The 23,036-nt window shown below is 40.5% G+C and overlaps 1 protein-coding gene across 1 annotated transcript in view; it reads left to right on the top strand.

The window, feature by feature from the left end:
- The first annotated feature begins 808 nt into the window (after window positions 1-808).
- Window positions 809-23,036, top strand: part of LOC105481733 (aconitate decarboxylase 1) — a 41,767-nt gene continuing 19,539 nt past the window's right edge. Inside the window, exon 1 of the mRNA XM_071081202.1 lies at window positions 809-864. The gene's annotated coding sequence lies outside the window, so the exon portion shown is untranslated. The remainder of the gene's footprint in view (window positions 865-23,036) is intronic.

Here is a 23,036-nt window from a genome sequence, read left to right as displayed (position 1 = left end):
GGTGGAATACTATGCAGCTATAAAAAGGAATGAATTAATAGCATTTGCAGTGACCTGGATGAGACTAGACACTATTATTCTAAGTGAAGTAACTCAGGAATGGCAAACCACACATGGTATGTTTCCACTGATATGTGGGAGCTAAGATATGGGACACAATGGACTTTGGGGACTTGGGGAAAAGAGTGGGAGGAGGGTGAGGGCTAGAAGACTACAAATACAGTGCAGTGTATACTGCTTGGGTGATGGGTGCATCAAATTCTTACAAATCACCACTAAAGAAATTACTCATGTAACCAAATACCACCTGTACCCCAATTACTTATGGAAAAAAAATTTAAAAAAAAAAGAAATAGCCAGAAAACTAGAATTGTAAGTGGAGCCTGAAGACGTGACTGAATTGCTGCAGTCCCATGATAAAACTTTAGCAGATAAGGAGTTGCTTCTCAGAGATGAGTAAAGAAAGTAGTTTCTTAAGATAGAACCTACTCCTGGTGAAGATGCCATGAGCATTGTTGAAATGACAACAAGCGATTTAGAATATTCCATAAATTTAGTTGATAAAGCAATGGTAGGCTTTGAGAGGATTAACTCCAATTTTGAAAGAAGTTCTACCATGGGTAAAATGCTATCAAACAGCATCACATGCTACAGACAACTCTTTTGTGAAAGAAAGTCAGTTGATATAACAAACTTTAATTTTGTCTTATTTTAAGAAATTGCCACAGTCACATCAACCTTCAACAGCCACCACCTTCATCAGTCAGGAGCCATCGACATTGCGGCAAGTCCCTCCACCAGAAAAATCATTGAAGGCCCAGATGATGTTAGCATTCTTTAGGAATAAAGTATTTTTGAATTAAGGTATGTATACATTTTTAGACATAATGCTATTGTACACTTAATAGACTACAGTATACTGTAAACATAACTTTTTTATTTTTTTGAGACAGTGTCTCACTCTGTCACCCAGGCTGGAGTCCAGTGGGTGCAATCTCAGCTCACTGCAACCTTCACCTCCTGGGCTTTAGTGATTCTCCCACTTCAGCCTCCTGAGAGCTGGGACTACAGGTGAACACAACCACATCTGGCTAATTTTTCTATTTTTTATAGAGACCGAATTTTGCTATATTGCCAAGGTTGATCTCAGACTCTTGACCTCAAGCTATCTGCCCACCTCGGCCTCCTAGAGTGCTGAGATTACAGGAATGAGCCACTACATTTGACCAAACATAGCTTTTATATGGAAAGCCAAAAAATGTGTGACTCACTTCATTGTGATATTTGCTTTACTCCAGTGATGTGGAACTGACCCAGCAATATCTCTGAGGTAGGCTTGTACATTCCAGGTTTTTAAAAAATTAACAGGACAAAAATCAACACTGTATTAACTGGTGCTATCATTAAAAAGATACCATAGACTGGGTGACTTATATAACAGAAATTTATTGCTCACAGTTCTGGATGCTGGGAAGTCCAAGATCATGGTACTATTAGAATGAGTCAATTCTGATGCAAGTGGATGGAGCAAATACAATCTTAAGGCTCAATCTTATGAGTATATAGTTTAGAGCATCAACCCTCTGAACTCTGTACTGGTCTGCACTAGGCGGGGACATTGACAGACTAGCTTGTCCAGAAATAGATAATCAGGACTGTTGGAGGTTTGGAAAGTATGGCATTCATGTAAAGCAAGTTACAGCAACAAGTTAAGAAGCCCTGTCACACTTCTGGTTTGTGAACAACGAGCATTCAAGAGTGTTTGCACCCTTATGCCTTACAGGATATCTCTGAAAGCAACTTGTTAAACTTTTCAGAGGTATGTCTTGGTTTTAGTGTAGCTCTTCAGCCTATCAAGACCACTTAAGATAGTATAATTTGATTTGAGATTGACCATCTCAGCTATCTGTTTTAACTTAGTATCATCTATAAATCTGAGTGAAATGTCTCCTACAGCGTCATCCAAAGCTCTGGAAGAAGACAGCAGCATCACTGGTTATCTGGCCCAGGAAAAATCACCTCATCTCTTTGATCTGCTGTGTATTTCCCTATAAAATTTGGCTAGGTGGTCTTTAAAGCTAAGCACAAAACAGCAGTTTGCATAAAACTTTAAGAAGCCTCCCTATGTAGTACACAACATTCTATCACCAGGATTTTTACTGAAATTCACTGACATGATATTATATTATATGCCTAATTTTGTCTGAATGGGCATATTCTAAAGAAAAGATCTATAGTTTTCATGAGATTCTTAAAAGGATCCAAGGGACCACTATTCCATGAAGACGGTTGTTCCATGTTCCGTGAAGAGCCGCTGCCCACCTCACTGCACTATTACAACACATTTCTCTGCCTCGATCATGAAAATGAAAATATTGAAGCAGTCCACTGTTTTCATAAAGTAACTGTGAATTCTCCTCAAACTTCCTATAACCCATGAGCCTCCTCCCAACTCAGGAGCAGCTATGGTTTTCTACGTCTGCTGCCCTTCAGACGGGTTGCCATAGCAGAACAGAAAAAAACTAAAGAGTCAAGATCCCAGAATTTTAGTATTAAAGCCTTTGAAAATGTAGGCTGCAGGATTCAAGGCCTAAAGTATATGCCTTAACCACTGAATGTAGATGCCTACCAAATCAAAGATAAGTCCAGTTCCATCCCAAAAATAGACAAGGATTCTGCGAGTAAGGGGGAGTCAGAGGAAGAGAAGAGCTGAGATATTAAGGTATCTCTGAAATGGAGTCCCACTCCTGTCCCCATCACTGGTGGGAAAGGGTGAATAACAGAAACTCCAAATGGGTCTGGGGACATCTGTTAACACTGAAAACATTCCAGAAACATCCACAGAGGTATTCCCACATTGAGAGCGGAAACAGTAGAAAAATCATCAATGTGTGGGCGCCTGGGCAGACAAGCCTAAAACATCATCAGGGCCTCCAGAATCCAGTGAGGCAAAGGAAGAGCTCATGGTGTTCCCCATGAGCCCAGGAAGGATGGGTAAATAACAGAAAAAGAGCAAAACCCATGAGGCCTCTCAATTGATGAGGCTGACACAGCACAAACACCAGAGACCAGGGGCCAGAAGGAGCAAAGGTGTCTCTATCAAAGCCAGCTTAGATAGATGATGCCAACCTAAGGCCTGACACCTGATGTCCCCTACCTGATGCCTTGAGATGACATAAGTGTCCTCCCACTCCCCACAATGTACAGAAAGGTGAAGAACAGGGAGATCCCGGGACCAACTGAGATTTAGCATTTGCCATTCAGCAGAATGGAGATTCAATGAGAAAATGTGTTCAGTTGCAGAAATTCTACAAAAGATACACTTCTTAAATATTCAAGTTTAAGGGTAGAGACATGTATCTGCAACAGAAATCATGACAAACAATGACCAACATTCTGCTAAAATCACATGGCACTATGCTCATGTCTATGGCATTACCCAGGTTCATACAGCCAAAGCAGCTTTCTTTTTTTTTTTTTTTTTTTTTTTTTGAGACGGAGTCTCGCTCTGTCACCCAGGCTGGAGTGCAGTGGCCGGATCTCAGCTCACTGCAAGCTCCGCCTCCCAGGTTCACGCCATTCTCCTGCCTCAGCCTCCCGAGTAGCTGGGACTACAGGCGCCCGCCACCTCGCCCAGCTAAGTTTTTGTATTTTTAGTAGAGACGGGGTTTCACTGTGTTACCCAGGATGGTCTCGATCTCCTGACCTCGTGATCCGCCCATCTCGGCCTCCCAAAGTGCTGGGATTACAGGCTTGAGCCACCGCGCCCGGCCCAAAGCAGCTTTCAAGAAGGAAGCGTAATGACTCTGATGGTGGCAACCCTTTACTCCGGCTAACCAGTGCTGATTTAGACCAAGTGATCACTCTTCCTCCACTCGATGAGCCAGGTACAGCCCGCCAGGTTCTCGTTTGGCTGAAGCAGTCCATTGTCAACAAAAGCCCCTAAAATTTTCAGACCTAAATTATCCCTTCCATGTTTTCTGGTGCTAAAATCTGCTGTCTTCACTAGTCTTTTGAAGTACTTGAGGAAATTCAATGCTTCTTTTTGAGGCAAATATTGATCCTACCCACAGGATATGGGTATATCCTATTCAGCTGACACATGACAACAGATGGACATCAGGCTCTTGAACATTTTGACAATTCTGCATTCTTCTGGAAGAATTTGGTGGATGGATTCTTCTGCAGTGAAACAGCATAGAACATAGATATTAAGATCCAAGTTGGAAAAAATCCAACGACAAATCGGTTTAATTCCAGCCTTTACCAAAGGCTCCTGGGAGACTTCCAATATTTAAGGGAGTCCTAAGGGTCATCATACTAGAGTATCCATTGCCCCTCTTCCAGGTATTGCCCCCAGTCATGGGTTACCTAGCAGAAAGCAAGAATCTGGCTTATATCATCTAAGCTCCCAGCAGAAATAACTCCCCTTAATTAGGATTTTTATTCTCTCTAACTTTTATATATCGTTTATATGAAGAACATCCCTTTAAACAATGTTCCCGTGATTTTTGCAAGGGCCGAGTTAGTTACTGCCTGTTAAATTGTCCCTTATGTAAAGAGCCAGTTGATAAATTGCTTCTTGATTCAGAGCAAGAAAAGGTTTAGTTCCTGAAAGTGTTTGCCTCTGTCCCACTGTCAAACAATAAAAATTATATAACCCAAAGTTTTCCTTGTTTGCCTTATCTTTAGGAAACTCAGAAACAATTATTGTGCTCTCCTGCAGTAATTGATTTATCTCAAGGATCTTATGACATTGATTTCTCTGCTATATTAATTTGTCTCTGGTTTAAATTGTGCATTGTGTTCGATTTTGTAAACAGCCTCAGGCTTTTCTGAAAATAAGTGGAATATCATTTAAAGAAAAGCATTTTAACTTCCCCAAGAATTGGTTTTCTTCAAAACATCTACCTCAGTTTCATGGTTACACGAACTCATCTGTTTGACTAATTTCTGTCACCTCTATTAGAATGTAAGTTCTACGAGCGACAAGAGTACATCAAATTTGCTCACTGTTCTACCTTCAGTGCCTAGCACCATGCTTGAGGGTTAGTGGGCCACGGTAACTAACAACCTGAAAACTTCCCCATGGCTTAAAAAACAAAGGCCTCTTTTTTTCTTGCTCACTCTACATATCCACTATAGAGGTCGGCTGTGACTCTACCTTTCATAACCACTGGAATGTTGTCCTGGCAAAGAGAAAAGAGATAGGACAAACCACAAATCATCTATTAGCACTGCATTGGCCAAACCCCGGTCACATGGCCAGGAAGGAAATGGGTAGCCCTCCCAGGGACAGGTACTGCAGGGAGCGTTTGGAATATTTGGTGACAATAATGCATCTATAACACATAACATAACCTGAGCAATTAAGTCACCTGGACTTACAAATTACATTTTCCTAAATTAATACAGTGCTCTTTAATTATTTCTTCCCATATATGTATTTCACCTTTGGTCTTTGAAACTTGTTTTAGAAAAAAAGTTCATTTCAAAGTATCCTATTGTACTGTCAACTTTGTTATGCAATGTTCCTGTGACTTTTGCAAGGCCCGAGTTAGTTACTGTCTATTAAATTGTCCCGCATGTAAAGAGCCAGTTGATAAATTGCTTCTTGATTCAGAGCAAGAAGAGGTTTAGTTCCCCAAAGTGTTAGGTCAAATACACATGATCATGCATAATATCTCTCCCCGCCCCCCTGTAGAGCTTAGGAAGTCTAGAGGGTGGGGTATTAACTTTTCCCACTCCAGTATAGTCACAGAGGCCTCAGTGAACAGTTACAGAGCCCATGTCTGGGTTTCCATCTCCTACTATGGGGAAGAGCAGATCAACTGATAATCTGTCGTTGGACTTTTTTCAACCTGGATCTCAATATCTATGTTCTATGTTGTTTCACTGCAGAAGAATCCATCCATCTAATTCTTCCAGAATAATGCAGAATTGGCAATATGTTCAAGAGCCTGATTTGAAGTTTGAAGTTTTCACACTTCGAAACACCTGAAAACCCTGAGCAAAATAAAATGTTCTTTTAAATGCATGCCTGAGCTTGGAAGAAAATAAGAGAATTGCAGGGGCCAAAGACAATGAAATGGAAACTACAGCAGGAGACTAAAGAACCAAAAGTGCAACAGTCATGCTCGTGAAAGGCTTTCCAGTTTGATGCTGACATTACAAACCTGAGGCTGAGGTTTTAATGGCTTCATAAAAGCAGACCCTACTTAACTTGGGGAGTTACACTAAGGCCCCAAATAAAGGTACAATCCACAAAGGACCTCAGCCTAAGTAAAAGGTATATCCAGACTATCCAGATTTAGCAAATCAAAATATAGGCTAGCTAGTTAAATTGGAATTACAAATAAACTTTTAATATAAGTGTGTCCAATGCAGTATCTGGAACATACTTATCCTAGAAATTTTTTTGTTTTTTATCTGAAATTTAAATTTAACTGGACACCCTGTATTTTTATCTGGCTATCCTAGGGACACTAGAAAAACTACCCACCAGCCAGCATAAGGAGTCAACAAGAATGCTTGCCTATCTCCAGTGGACTCTCAGCAGTGGGGGACAGGTGGGAGGGAAAAACATCCCCACTTAAAAATGAATAATCATGGGTCTGCCCTTACACAGATTTATGGTTCAACTTTATACTGCACGAGCCTCATCTACCAGGACAGAAATTAGCCTAAGAAAGGCCCACCAGACCATGATACCTCAGCACTCCAAAGATAAGCTCACAATACAAAATTACAGTTAGGTTGTTTATGTACTACAAGTGAAGTAGGCTCCTTCACTTGTCAGTTTAAAAATCCAAAGTGCATAAAGGCTTCAAGACATGTCTACAGAATCAGAGAAGCTGATTCCTTCTCTGTATTCCCTTAGGTAGGGCAAATCAAAGGGTTCGATCCCATGGCTTCACTCTGTGATTCTCATTTGCCCAGAAACATAGCTGGGGGAAAAAAAAAAAAGCCAGTTCTAGTATTGGAAATTTAGCATTCATTAATCCATTAAGAAAAAAAAGGAATGAGATCATGTCCTTTGCAGGGATATGGATGAAGCTGGAAGCCATCACCCTCGGCAAACTAGCACAGGAACAGAAAACCAAACACCGCATGTTCTCACTCATAAGTGGGAGCTGAACAAAGAGAACACACGGACACAGAGAGGGGAACATCACACACCAGGACCTGTCGTGGGGTGGGGGGTGCGATGGGAGGGAGAGCATCATGACAAATAGTTAATGCATGCAGGGCTTAAAACCTAGGTGAGAGGCTGAGAGGTACAGCAAACCACCACAGCACACGTGTACCTATGTGACAAACCTGCACGTTCTGCACATGTATCCTGGAACTTAAAGCAAAATAAAATAAATAAATAGGTCCTTATAATCTAGAAAAAAAAATAGACCTTAAGGCATTTTGATGCTTTTAGTTCCCTTTAATCATAAAAGCGACTTATTTACTAAAACTAGAGATAGCTCAAGCTATCTGATTTTAAAGGCTTGTCTCAATGTGTCCCTTTCCTGAAATCCCAGTAGATGGCCAGCTGTCCTGAAACCCGCTTGGATTTAGCAATGAAACACCTCAGTCCTGGCCAAACCAAGACAGTGGGTCTCAGGAAACATTCTTCATCCTAATAAAAGGCAAATTAAGTACAGTCAACCCTTGAACAACATGGTTGTTTTGGGTGCTGACTTCCCATGCAGTAAAAATCTGACTATAACTTTCAACTCCACGAAAACTTTACTCATAGCCTTAACTGTTAACTGGAAGCCTTACCAATAACACATGTTAATTAACACGTATGTTGTGTGTATTATATTACAATAAAGTAAGCTAGAGAAAAGGAAATGTATTCCTTTAGCTGCCATCCTGCCTCCCTGTGTGCTTCTAATCTCAGCTGGTCTCACCCGAGACTCCTCGAGTGCCAACCCTAGTCCCCCGCGCAGCCTCTTTTCCACTCAGATAAGATGAAAGAAACAATCATGAACCAAAAACTCACCAAACGGCAAGCAGAAGTACACATTGGTCAGAAAGGAACTGCTCACAGAAAAAAGGTGGTTCATAGCATCTGAGACACTGTGTGTGAGGGCCAGTAGGCCCCTTTGACACCTTTGGTGTTGAAGTCATAAGGTTTTGAGTGTCCAGGGACATGGTCCATATCAAAAGAACTTTAAAAGTCAGTCTGGTAAGGTATTTCTTGACTTCAGGGACAAAACAGCAATGGAACCAACCCAGAAAAAGGGTTCTCATTGTCCAGGCCTTGTTGTACAACCAAAAGACTGGCAGCTAGTATTTATCTTGTCCCTTGAAGGCTCAGAGGTTAACGGTTTTATAGATAAGGACAGTCCTGATCATAAACCTAGCGACAGCAGAGGATAAAAAATTTTAGTTCTCCTTAAAGAAGTTAGGGGTAAACAATATCTCTGGTATTGAAGAGGTGAATATGTTTACACACCAAGGAGCAGTGATTCACTTTAACAACCCTAAAGTTCAGGCATCGCTGGCAGCAAACACTTTCACCATGACAGGCCATGCTGAGACAAAGCAGCTGACAGAAATGCTACTCAGCATCTATCATAAACCAGTGCTGCAGATGGTCTGACTAGTTCAAAGAGACTGGCTAACACTCAGCCCAAACAATCTGTGGGAGGAAAAGCACCACTTGCTACTGGAGAGGATGATGATGATGTGATGAAGTTCTAGATCTTGTGGAGAATTTTGATGAGGCTTCCAAGCACGAGGCAAACTGAACTGAGTCAACTTCTGAAGAAGATAAAACTTGAAGAAGTTACTGGGAGCTGCTGTTTCACATTATGACTGCTTTTTACAAATGTTTTGTTTACAGATCTAATAAAATCTAGATCTCTAATATTTTTAAGCCCAAGCCCCTTGGACACTGCAGCTCTTTTCAGTTTTTGCTTATATACAATTCACTCTTTGCAGCGAATTAAGCTGAAGAAGCCTGGGAATAAAGTTTGAAACAAAGGTGAATAAAGTTCTTTGCCTCATAAAATATGTATGTGTGTGTACACACATATATACATGCATACACATATATGCATATATTCACACACATATATACATACAAATATATATGTACACACACATATATACATACACATAGACATACACACATATAGTATTCATTAAGTAGAAGTGGATCATCACAAAGGTCTTCATCCTTGTCATCTTCACATTGAATAGGCTGAAAAGGAGGAGGAAGAGGAGGGGTTGGTCTTGCTGTGTCAGGGGTGACAGAGGCAGAAGGGGTGGAGGAGATAAAAGGGGAGGCAGGAGAGGCAGGGACATTACATATGTATCTGTCCATTCTCACGCTGCTAATAAAGATATAACCGAGACTGGATAATTTATAAAGAAAAGGAGGTTTAACTGACTCACAGTTCCACATGGCTGGGGAGGCCTCACAATTATGGTGGAGGGCAAAAGAGGAGCAAGGGCATGTCTCACATGGCAACAGGCAAGAGAGCTTATGTAGGGGAACTCCCATTTATAAAACCATCAGACCTTGTGAGACTTATTCACTACTACGAGATCAGTATGGAGGAAACTGCTCCCATGATTCAATTACCTCCTACAGGGTCCCTCCCATGACACATAGGGATTATTACAATTCAAGGTGAAATTTGGATGGCGACATGGCCACACCATATCACCATGTAACTTCATGGAAATACATTGTTAATTCTGTCTGATTATTTTTTGGCTTTGCTTTTTAATTTATCTAAATATTTCTATATATATGGTACTAATCCTTCTACAACCAGGCCCCTTTAGATTTCAGTGCCCCTGTATTTTTAGTGACTGAAACAATGAAAATTCTGGTCAAGTCCTGTCTTGTCTTTCTGGTACATGTTAACCACTCCCTCTTTGCCCAATATCCCTTTTTACCCACAATATAATTATAAACTGCTAATGTACTATTTCTTTGTAAAGCAGAAGGAAATAACTTAAGGGTCACAAAAAACTTTGGCAGAATAAATAAACGCCTTTAAGAATGTTTCACCCAGCTGCTGACACCCAGAAGTCTGGCTGCTCAAGGTGTTATCTGAGACTGAAGAAACACAGACTTCTCCCCTGGGTTCCCTGAAAGTCCCCCTCCCTTACTCTCCAGCTGCATAAAAACTCCTTGCTTCATCTTTTTCTTAAGATGGATTTGAGAGAGCTTGTTCTCCGTGGCTTCCACTTTAGCCAAATTGAAAAACCTGCCCTATCTCCAAGCACCAATGTCTCATTGTTTGGCTCCAGCTGCACAATAGGCACACGAGCCTGAATTTGGGGTTCTACGACACTTCCAATGTTTGCTTTAGTTTCATTGCTCATGTTATAGAAGAATTCATGCCATAAAATAAGTCAAAAGCAGTCTTGAATAATTAGAAGGCTTCTGCCAGGTTGTCTAATGTCAATTTGTTTTCTAGCCCTGCTTCTTTTGTCCTCTGTTCTTTATTGTCTGGCGCTAATTCAGAAGCACTCATCTCCATCAAGTCATCTCCTGTTAATTCCATTCATGTGATGTCTGCTAGCTCTTGGAGTTCTCCAAGATCTATATCTTGAAACCCTTTATTCCTACCTTTTTTGCCATAGCCACAATCTCTTTTATTATTTCCTTGACTGTCTCTGTCATAAATCCTATGAAGTCATGGGCAACATCTGGGCAGTTTTTTCCAACAGGAATTTATTATTTCAGGCTTAATGACTTCCATGATTCTTTTTATCCCAATAATAGCATCTTTAACCGCGGGTAAGTCTTTCAGACTTTCATAATGTTCTCTCTCTCAGATTCTCTTCCATAGAGACAATCCTTTCAATAGAGTACAGTGTGTAATGAGCCTTAAAGGTCTTTATGACCCCCGATCTAGAGGGTAAATTAGAGACACTGTGTTTGGGAGCAAGTAGACCCCTTTGACACCTTCTGTGTTGAATTCATGGGGTTCTTAGTGGCCAGGGACATTGCCCAATATCAAAAAAAAAACTTTAAAGTTCAGTCACTTACTAGCAAGGTACTTCCTGACTTCAGGGACAAAGCATCAATGGGACCAACCCCAAAAAGGGGTTCTTGTTATCCAGGCCTTCTTCTTGTACAACCAAAAGACTGGCAGCTGGTGTTTAACTTTTCCCTTCAAGGTTCAAGGGTTAACAGTATTATAGATAAGGGCAGTCCTAATCATAAACCTAACAGCATTTGCACAAAATGGTAGAGTTAGCCTATCCTTTCCTGCCTTCAGCACTGTTGTTCACTTGTCTTTCTTACTAATAAATGCCCTTTGTGGCATTTTTTTTCCAGAATAAAGCACTTTGATCTGCATTTTAAAAACATGTTCATGAAGATATCCATTCTCCTTAATGATTTTCTTAATGGCAACTGGAAACTCATCTGCTGCCTCTTCATTGGCAGAAGCTGCTTCTCCTGTTATCTTGACATTTGTTAAGCAAAATCTCTAAAATTATCAAACCATCCTTTGCTGACACTAAATTCTCTAGCATTAGACCCTTCAACTTCATTTTGTTTTTAAGTTGTTATATAATGACTTTGCTTTTTTTGAATATTAGTATATAGGTATGCCTTTTTTTATAGCAATCCTGCATCCACATAAAAAGCTGCATTTTCAACGTGAAATAAAAAGGTATTTCACCAACACAGGAACAGAAAACCAAACACTTCATGTTCTCACTCATAAGTGGGAGCTGAACAATGAGAATACATGGACACAGGGAGGGGAACATCACACACCAGGGCCTGTTGAGGGGCTGGGGGCAAGCAGTGGGAAGAGTGTTAGGCAAATACTTTGTGCATGTGGGCCTTAAAACCTAGATGACAGGTTGATAGGTGCAGCAAACCACCATGGTACATGTATATCTATGTAACAAACCTGCACGTTCTACACATGTATCGCAGAACTTAAAGTAAAATAAAAAAAATAAAAATAATTTTTAAAAAGGTATTTCACCAAAAGTGCAAGATTTCTGCACCCACTGGCATAGCTGCAGCAATGGCTTTACAACATTCCTTTTCTTTTTTCACAATGGTCCTTACACTGGATTCATTTATCTTGAAATGGAGGGCAACCACAGCTACAGATCAAAATCTACAGTACATATTATCAAGCAATCCAACTTTTTCTTGGAATGTCATGACTTTTCTCTGCTTCTTGGGAGCATTTCCAGCATCACTAATGGCATTTTGAATGGGTTTAATGATGTTATCCAAGGTTTATGGTATTGCACTAAACACGACAAGAAATACATGAGAACTGTGAGAAATCATTTTTTACTGTAATACCCAATTTACTGGAGAGATGAACTGCTCATGTGGAGATGATTTTATGCAGTTATAATTACGATTTAATACTCAATCTTTGTGTCTACATTTCTTTCAACTTCAAATGGCATCATGTGCAGTCTGCGTTTGTGCATATGTTTTGATAATTTTTTTATTATTACACTTTAAGTTCTAGGGTACATGTGCACAACGTGCAGGTTTGTTACATATGTATACATGTGACATGTTGGTGTGCTGCACCCATTAACTCGTCATTTACATTAGCTATATCTCCTAATGCTATTCCTCCTCCTTTCCCTCCCTCCCCCCACCCCACGACAGGCCCCAGTGTGTGATGTTCCCCTTCCTGTGTCCAAGTGTTCTCATTGTTCAATTCCCACCTATGAGTGAGAACATGCAGTGTTTGGTTTTTTGTCCTTGTGATAGTTTGCTGAAAATGATGGTTTCCAGCTTCATCCATGTCCCTACAAAGAACATGAACTCATCCTTTTTTATGACTGCATAGTATTCCACGGTGTATATGTGCCACATTTTCTTAATACAGCCTATCACTGACAGACATTTGAGTTGGTTCCAAGTCTTTGCTATTGTGAATAGTGCCACAATAAACATACATGTGCATGTGTCTTTATAGCAGCATGATTTATAATCTTGTGGGTATATACCCAGTAATGGAATGGCTGGGTCAAATGGTATTTCTAGTTCTAGATCCTTGAAGAATCGCCACACTGTCTTCCACAATGGTTGAACTAGTTTACAGTCCCACTAACAGTGTAAAAGTGTTCCGATTTCTTCACATCCTCTCCAGCACCTGTTGTTTCCTGACTTTTTAATGATTGCCATTCTAACTGGTGTGAGATGGTATCTAATCGTGGTTTTGATTTGCATTTCTCTGATGGCCAGTGATGATGAGCATTTTTTCATGTGTCTGTGGGCTGCATAAATGTCTTCTTTTGAGAAGTGTCTGTTCATATCCTTCACCCACTTTTTGATGGGGTTGTTTTTTTCCTGTAAATTTGTTTGAGTTCTTTGTAGGTTCTGGATATTAGCCCTTTGTCAGATGAGTAGATTGCAAAAATTTTCTCCCATTCTGTAGGTTGCCTGTTCACTCTCATGGTAGTTTCTTTTGCTGTGCAGAAGTTCTTTAGTTTAATTAGATCCCATTTGTCAATTTTGGCTTTTGTTGCCTTTGTTTTTGGTGTTTTAGACATGAAGCCCTTGCCCATGCCTATGTCCTGAATGGTATTGCCTAGGTTTTCTTGTAGGGTTTTTATGGTTTTAGATCTAACATTTAAGTCTCCAATCCATCTTGAATTAAGTTTTGTATAAGGTGTGAGGAAGGGATCCAGTTTCAGCTTTCTACCTATGGCTAGCCAGTTTTCCCAGCACCATTTATTAAATAAGGAATCCTTTCCCCATTTCTTGTTTTTGTCAGGTTTGTCAAAGGTCAGATGGTTGTAGATGTGTGGTATTATTTCTGAGGGCTCTGTTCTGTTCCATTGGTCTATATCTCTGTAAATTTTAACTTTAATAGATTTGTGCATATTTTGTTGCAGTAAATGATAGACTAGTCTCAACATGTATTTTATGAATGCATGACATGCCTAGCTTTTCCTTAATTTTTTTCAATATTTCTAGTCTACATGGTTTATCTGTGAGCCTTTTCAAATTGTCACAAAACTTCAAAAAATTCCAATATATTTATTGGAAAAAAATTCACATATAAGTGGCCTTGCTCAGTTCAAACTCATGTTGTTCAAGGGTCAACTGTTAATCTTTGAAGGTTTTTCTCTTTATCCTCCTACAAGCAACATGTGGGAAAAAATAAGCTAATAATTATTTCTTTAAGAGATAGGTTGGACAGAGAATGTCTATAACTGAAATATACATGAATAAATATGCACATATGAATATACACTAATTCATAAGCTTCCTTGAGCTTCAGTTTCCTTATCTGTAAAATACAACCAACCATAGAACCAAAAGGTTTCAGTAAAGATTCAATGAGATTGTGCACAGTATAAATAAAGCACTTAGCTTAGTTTCAGACACATAGTAAGCACTCAAAATTGTTATTTCTTATTAAGTTTCATACTTCCGTAGCACTTACATTTTATATTTCAGTAATATTAAATGCTGCCATTTTCACATTTTTGGTTTGAAGTAGCAGCTTTTTTGATATTGCTTGAAGATTCTCACACACAGTATCTCAGAAACTGTTGACGGATGCAAATTATTTTCTCTCACTATATGTGGACACTGATCATTCATCCTTTGACTTTCAAAATCCAAACATTCTTATCAAGATTCAGGAAAAGTGACAATGATTTCTATTTTTAAAAACTTAAAAAACAAGCCTGATACATTTTATCTTGTCTGCTTATCCTTTTTCCAAAATGTAAAAGTAATAGTGAAAATAGGCTTCTCAGGCCAGGCACGGTGGCTCACGCCTGTAATCCCAACACTTTGGGAGGCCAAGGTGGGCAGATCACGAGGTCAGGAGTTCAAGACCAGCCTGGCTATCATGGTGAAACCCTGTCTCTACTAAAAATACAAAAATTAGCTGGGCATGGTGGCACATGCCTGTAATCCCAGCTACTCAGGAGCTGAGGCCAGAGAATTGCTTGAACCAGGACCTGGGAGGCAGAGGTTGCAGTGAGCCAAGATCACACCACTGCACTCCAGCCTGGGCCACAGAGCGAGACTCTGTCTCAAAAAAAAAAAAAAAAAGGAAAGGCTTCCCTTTTCCCCACTTTTTACCAGTAGTGACCCAGAACAAACAGCTTTCATTTCTGATTTTCAAAGTACTTATTTAAATTGAGTATATGTTTTATACCAATCTATAGTTTTACTGATATAAAAGGAGCTAAAACTATTTTTAAAAGTTCTTTTTTTCTTCCGGAATTAGCTGCATTGAGCATATGCATATTAACAGTCTTTTAAATTGCTATTAATATGAAGACATTACCCTTCCTCTGTCAGAAGGACATATCACTCAGCCATTTGAAATGAGTTCTGACAGATTTGCCCCAAATCACCCATATCATCTTCTTTCATCTTTTTTGTGGCCAGAATATAGTTTAACGCTATGATTATTTCAGATATTGCTGTCAAATAAGGTTTTCCTTTGTTTGACATTGAAAGTCCTGAATGGGATCAAGACAGGGGATCTAAACCTGTGCCTCTCAAATTTGAATGTGCATATAAATTACATTTTGAGAAACTTGTTAAACATGGATTCTGATTCTGTAGGGGCTGATCGGGACTGTGGCCCAGGATTCTGTGTTTCTAGCAAGTTCCCAGGTGATGCCGACACTGCTGGTCTGGACCACATTTCAGCAGCACAGATCTAAAGCGATGGTTCTCAGAGTGTCGTCTTGGGACCAGCAGCACAGGCATCACCTGGGAACTTATCCTAAAATGCAAATTCTCAGGGCACACCCCAGACCTTCTGAATGAGAAACTTTGGGTTAAGGCCCAGTAATCTGTGATTGTACTGGATCAACTGAGGATTCTGATGCACAAAACATTTGAGAACCACTGCTCTAAACAACTAACACCCTGCTCTAAAGTAAATTTCCTGCCAATATGGACCGATTTTATTGTTTTCTATTAAGACAGAAATCAAGGCTGTCTTGGGTCTGAGGCATCCAGGACAGTCTGGCCGTGGCTAAGTTAACTGCAGGAAAGAAGCACTTAACAAATCTGCCCATGCTGGTGAGTGGGCCCTGGAAAAGCAGACCCTGCCACCAGCTCTGGCTGAAATTTCACCAGGCAGGAGCATTCCCTACATTTGAACATATGGATGGCATTGAAACCAGCAGTCACCGCAGGAGGGAAGTCTGACAAGGGTTAGTAGAGCAGTGCTGGATTGCCCAGCACAGAGATAGGCATGTCCACTATACAGAGACACTAAAATAATGAGAAAAACAATTGTGAAGAACATAACATTTTTTCAAGAAAGCATGAAAATTGACATCATGTTGAAAATCACATTATTCAGCTTCTTCATATTCATGTTACTGGTTAGTGTGACTTGGTGTAGTCTCTAGAGCCAGACTGCCTGTCTCTAAGTCCTGGCTCTACCATGTAACAGTTAGGTGACTGGAATTTACTCATCTTGCATTGCCTCAGTTTTATCATCTGTAAAATGGGGATAATGCATTTTTTGTTAGAATTAAATATTACATCAGATTTGCAAAGCTCTTAGAATAATGCCTTCTATATAGTAAGTGCTTAATAAATATTAACTTTTATTACAAGTTGGGGGAAAGAAAATAAGGGTTCCACATTTTTTTCAGTGCTTAGAGTCTTGAAAGAATTAATTGAACGAATTAACCAATAAACCAATGAAGTTTAACACAACTTGTGAGAGATTACACAAAAGTCAGAAATGCAAGCAGATAAGAAGAGCCATCTGAATAGATCTATGGGTCCTAGAGAAAGACCAAGCAAGAGTAGGATAGAACTAGGGAAAGGGCAGGACTCTGCCCACAGTCAGGTGCATATCAGAAAAAAGGAACACACCTTAAATCTCTGGGGTACACATTAAGAGATGTGTGTGTGCTGGCCACCCACAAGGATGTATCATCATCAGTAACTCTTAGAACTTAAGGCCACACCACTGGCTTTCACCTTAGCTGCAAATGGAATCACTTGGGGAGTTTTTAAAATACCGATACCTGGGTTCTACCCCCATAGAGTCTGTTTCATTGGTCTGGGGCATTACCTAGGCATCAGAGTTCCAAAATCTCCTGAAAGTGAGTTTATTAGTGTCCAGGGTTGAGTGTCTTGCATCTTTTAAGTTTGTCAGCATTGATGCTGGAAGTTGTAATGGGCCCAACTGCAAGTAAATGAGAAACTTAAGGATAAGAAAACATTGTCCCTGCTTATTCATCATCTCCACGTTCTTTTTTTGTTTTGAAATGGAGTCTCATTCTGTCACTCAGGCTGGAGTGCAGTGGCATGATCTCAGCTCACTACAACCTCCGCCTCTCGGGTTCAAGTGATTCTCCTGCCGTAGCCTCCCAAGTAGCTGAGATTACAGGTGTGCACCACATCTGGCTAATGTTTTTTTTATTTTTATTTTTTGGTGGAGACAGGGTTTTACCATGTTGCCCAGGCTGGTCTCAAGCTCCTAACCTCAAGTGATCTTCCCACCTCAGCCTCCTAGAGTGCTGGGATTACAGGCGTGAGCACTGCGCCTGGCCCAGGTTCTTTATTCCTTATATTTATGCTCTGGACTTAGTTCCTTCCAAGCTGTTGCTAGTACATAGGGTGGCTTTGTGCAATTCCGAAGCATGCTTTCCTTCTTCAGGATGCTTCATCAAGAACTGAGAATGGTCTGAGATGTTGCCCTACGTGCCCTACGTGCAAGCTAACAAGTAAGACTATCGCAGTTTCATGGATGGTGGCAGAAGACTAGAGACTTCTTGCTTTTGGACTTGTTTTTTTTTTTTTAATCATTTCATTCCTCAGATGATTTCCTATTTGTACTTCAACTTTTTTACTTATTATTTACCCTAAGATTTTGATACTTTAAGACATGATCAGTTCCATATACTACTGGGCCTAATCCTTGTTATTGGCACATCGAAGCAACATAAGCCACCTCAGAACTGAGAAATACAGATTAAACTAGCCAAATTCATGATAATGACTGAGTTGTGTATAAATGACCCATACCAAGTATTAGATGAAACAAGAGACTTCCAAGAATTGGCATGGCCTCAGGGAGACACAATGTCTGAAGATGTCCCATAACTGTGAAGCTGCCATCTTACCAGCTACAGGAACTCAAGTTTAATCTCTTACAAGAACTATCCTGAAAAGATGGCCTAAGAACTCTGTGCTGTCACGTATCTGAGTGTTGCAACAACAGGCGAATGATTAGTACGGAATTTTAAAAGGGGAACAAAGAAAAAGAAGGAACAGAGGCTAACTAGCATAAACTGGGGAGAATTTGTATCTGGCAAATACCAACAGAGAAGTATCTGCTATGTTGGGGCAGGGACTTCCAACTGGCTTTCCCAAGGCCTTGGTAAATGTCCTTCCAATCCTGTGATGGTTAATTTTATGTATCAACTTGACTAAGCCAAGGGATGTCCAGATAGCTGGTAAAACATTATTTCTGAGTGTGTTTGTGGGGGTGTTTCTAGAAGAGATCAGCATTTGAATCAGTAGACTGAGCAAAGAAGATCCGCCCTCATCAATGTGGGAGGGCATCATCCAAGCCATTGAAGGCCCAAATAGAATAAAATGTCAAAGGAAGAGCAAATTTGCTCTCTTCCTTCTTGAACTGGCACTTACACCTTCTCCTGCCCTAGGATGTTGGAGCTTCTGCTTTTCAGGCCTTCAGACTCGGACTGAATTACACCACTTTTTGGTTCTCCAGCTTACATATGGCAGATTGTGGGACTTTTTGGCCTCCATAATCATGTGAGCCAATCCCCATAATATATCCCTGATATATTTACATATATCCTATTAGTTCTATTTCTCTGGAGAACCATGACTAATACACCCTTCCACTGCTTCATTCCAGTTCCACATTTGGCAAGCAACGTTCCATGACTCATCTGGCTTCCCAGCCATGTTGCTATAGGGAAGGACCCCAGATAATGAAAGAGACTAGCCTTGTAACATAAAGGAACTAAAATGATACGCTGGCATTCTGATCTATGCATCAGACTCTCACAAGTTTGTTAGTGAGACTGTCATTTCCCCAGTGGCAAATTGTCTCTAAATCCTCAGTACCAAAGCTAGATCCAGCCATGGACATACAGAGGACCACATGAAGGCATTTTCCCAGGAAGGCCACCAGGCTTCTCTAAACTCCCCCTCATTACTCCCTGATAGCAACTGGTCCCACTCCCAGGTTTCATCCCACCCTAAGGTTAGCGTCTGAGCTGAAACTGGTCCCTAAAATTCCAGAAGTTTACAGAGACAGGGCAATTTTAAACCCTTCGGGGAAGTCCCTATTGTCCAATTTAGGGCATGCAAGCAGAATGTCACTCTCAAGACTGAAATATTACGTCTTAACTGTTTAAAGACCAGAATGCGATGAGGACTTGGAACTGCCATATGCACCCAGGATCCATATTTATTCATTCAGCACCCAGAATGTGGTATATAATAGATACTATAGATAGAGAGGAAAATGAGATGGAACATTACCCATGGGCTCATATTGTCACAGGACTAGTTATCAGCTTTGCAGGGCTTGAGTCAATCAGTGGACCCAAAGTTGACTAGCATACTGGGGACTGACTCTCACTAACCCAAGTCATCTGATAATGAAGAGTCAAGCAGAATTCCAATGTATTAATTTATATTGATCAGAATTTTATCATTTCTAGTGACTGTAAGGAGTCTGCTATTAGGCCGTTCTCTGTATCAAGGTGCCTGGAAAGGCAAGTTATCAATGTTCACTCGGTTAATTAAGGGAAGAATGGATGCTGAGGGCCACCTCACACCCAGCACGGGAATGCCTAACTTTGGTGGACGCCTCCATGTTGAAAAACTACTATCTTTATAGCAATCCTGTCATCATGATATGAAATTTGTTTTTCTTCTAGAAAATTAGCTAATACAGATGGTCACCCTAATTATCAAGTAAAGTTAGAATGAGCTGTGCGACAAATGGTCCTGTCATGTCTTCTTACTTGAGAACTAGTTATTGTTTATCTTGACAACATGCATGTAGTGGGTTGTGTCTGCTTGGTTATATAAAAGGATGAGACTTCTGTCTTTGCCATCTCTTAGAGGATTGCCTGTGATGTGCATTACTTTCTGGTTTAACACTTATTCAACAATAAATGTGTTTTCTTTCTCTGCTTCCTCAATAGAGAGGATTTCTGGGTTGGAAGGAGATTTTGTTTTTAATTATATTTCCCTACCATCGTATTCTTCCACATCCACAGTCCTTAGCACATACATGAGAGCACTTTTATCTCTCATGTATAAAAGATTTTCTGCTGATTTCTACTATTCCTTTTCCCATTTTCACACATCTAAGAGCAAGATGGATTTTTTTTTTTTTTAGTTAGTGGGGAGAAAGGTAATACTAATTCAAAATATAAAGCCATAGTCAGAAAGTTTGAAAATCTTTGCAAGCCAGATTTTATTAATGATGTTAAACAGTGGCAGGTGGGGAAATATGTTCTTTGTGAATACCAAGGGGTATAAAAGAAGGCAAGGAGGAAGGGAGCAAGACAAAGTAGGAATTCTGGAAGGCAGAACCCAAGTAGTCATATGGGAAATATCAAGTCTTCGAAACATCACAAGAGGCTATATTAATGTTAACTCTTTTCCTAAAATTTGGAGGAAGTGTTAAGATGTTGAAATGCATAGCTAATTTGCGTACTTTGAATGAGTCATGACATATTTCAACTGACAAGAATTTTTCTCATTGAAACATGATGATAGTGAGCTTTTTGTATTAGCTGTCTTCCTTATAATATTCAGAGACTGTATTGTTTTGTATAATTTACTTGGAGGGTACAGATCTCACTTATCCACTCACAAAACAAGGGTAATGTGTTGGGGTATAAATTTAAAATCCAGGAATGTCTGATTGCATTGTGCTGTAAGTTCATGCCTTGTTTTCATAAAGGCTAAAAGGCTAACGCATGCCTTGTTTTCATAAAGGCTAAAAGGCTAAAAGGCTTGTTTCATAAAGGCTATAAAGGCTAAAAGGCTAACGCAAAATAAAGATAATTTATGAGGAGCAAGATAAGAATTTGGCAAAGTACACGTAGCAGAGAGTCTTGTGGACCCATATGTTTTGGGCACCAGGGAGATGGATGATATCATGGCTTCTCAGTGGTCTGTGTGAGGGAGCCCTCAGCACTCATTTTTTCCCTACTAACCAAGCGAGCATTGTTAACTTGCCTTCCCAGGGGCACCTTGATACAGAGAAGGGCCTCAAGAACAGACTCCTGTAGGTACTAAAAATGATAAAATTCAGATCAATGCAAATTAATAAATTGGAATTCTGATTGATTCTTCATTCTCATGTGACTTGGGTTAATAGAGTCAGTACCCAAGATTTTAGTCAACTTTGGGATTGAATCAATCCCTACAAAGCTGATAACTAGTCCTGTGAATGTGTGGTCACTCGCCAGGATAATCCCATGGGTCATGTTTCCATGGAGTGCAGCCTCAGCAATCAGCCGATGGCTCTTTGTGATTCTCTCTCTCCTGCCCCTTCTCTCTCTCCCTTCCTTACTCCCTCTCCTCTAATTTCACAAAGCAATTTTTAGAATTCTCATTTATCACCCAGGTGATCCCTCTCTTTCCCATCATAAAGGCTGTAGCCTATACGCCTATAACAAATGAGAAACTAACAGGAGAAAAGCTTAACAAGTATACTTGATCATAGGTTTATGTGACATGGAAGCCTTCAGGATGGAGGCCTAAAAATACAGGGAAAACTGTCCATCTTTGTGCTTAGGTTCTATGAAGTAGGGACAACCATTTAGAAAGGGGATTAGACAAAAAGGGTATGAGCTAATAGGAATAGACTGACTGGGGAAACCCAGAAAGGCCTGCATGTCCAGATTCTTCTTGGCTTCTCTGTGCAGCATTCCTTTCTCCTCGGTAGAACCACTCTGAACGGAAGCCTTTTGTTTTTTTTGTTTTTGTTTTTGTTTTTTTTTGAGATAGGGTCTCACTCTGTCACCCAGGCTGGAGTGCAGTGGCACGATCTCAGCTCACTGCAAGCTCTGCCTCCCAGGCTCAAGCGATTCTCCCACCCCAGCAGTAGCTGGGACTACAAGTGTGTGTCACCACCCAATTAACTTTTGTATTTTTTGTAGAGATGGGATTTCATGATGTTGCCCAGACTAGTCTTGAACTCCTGCACCCAAGCAATCTTCCTGCCTTGGCCTCCCGAAGTGCTGAGATTACAGGCATGAGCCACTGCACCCAGCCTGAAATGAGAGTCTTAATTTCTTTATCGCCAGTTGTTACACAGAAATGTGGGGGAAGGTTAGAGGAATATTTTTAGGCTCTATGGCTGGCTGTAGGGAAAAGAGGTTCTAATTTCTATGCTTTGCCTCAGGGAGAGTGAGGGGCAAAGGACAGGAAGGCAGAAGGTTGGAGACAGACTTTGCTTCTGATGCTGCTTCTGAGGTTTTCATTTGGAGGTATTGTTTTCAGAGCCCCAACCACCATAAAAATACAAATGGGGAAGGGGATAAAATCACCAAGATAGCAACATAACATCTTGCTTTACTATGATCTATGATTTACTAAATGGGACAATCAAAGTCACATGAAAAATATGAAAAGCAGGCCAGGCGCAGTGGCCCATGCCTGTAATTCTAGCACTTTGGGAGGCTAACCTCAAGAGTTCGAGACCTGAGCTCAGGAGTTTGAGACCAGCCTGGGCAACATGGTGAAACTCCATCTCTACTAACATACAAAAGGAATTAGCTGGGTGTGGTGGCACATGGCTGTAGTCCCAGCTACTTAGGAGGCTGAGGCAGGAGAACTGCTTGAACGCAGGAGGCAGAGGTTGCAGTGATCCGAGATCGTGCCATTGCACTCCAGGCCTGGCAACAGAGCAAAACTCTGTCTCTAAAAAAATTAAAAAAGAAAGAAAAAGAAAAGCAGATGATGACAGTTCTTAAGGGAATATCATCATACCTGAGGAGCCAAGCCCAATAACGTGTGGCATGCCACGGTCCCCTCTGAAGACAAAGTGACCACGGAGGTCCCACGAGACTTCAGCAGC

This window comes from Macaca nemestrina, chromosome 16, assembly GCF_043159975.1.
Source record: "Macaca nemestrina isolate mMacNem1 chromosome 16, mMacNem.hap1, whole genome shotgun sequence".
NCBI classification, from domain to species: domain Eukaryota; kingdom Metazoa; phylum Chordata; class Mammalia; order Primates; family Cercopithecidae; genus Macaca; species Macaca nemestrina.
This window is presented reverse-complemented; position numbering and strand designations above follow the sequence as displayed.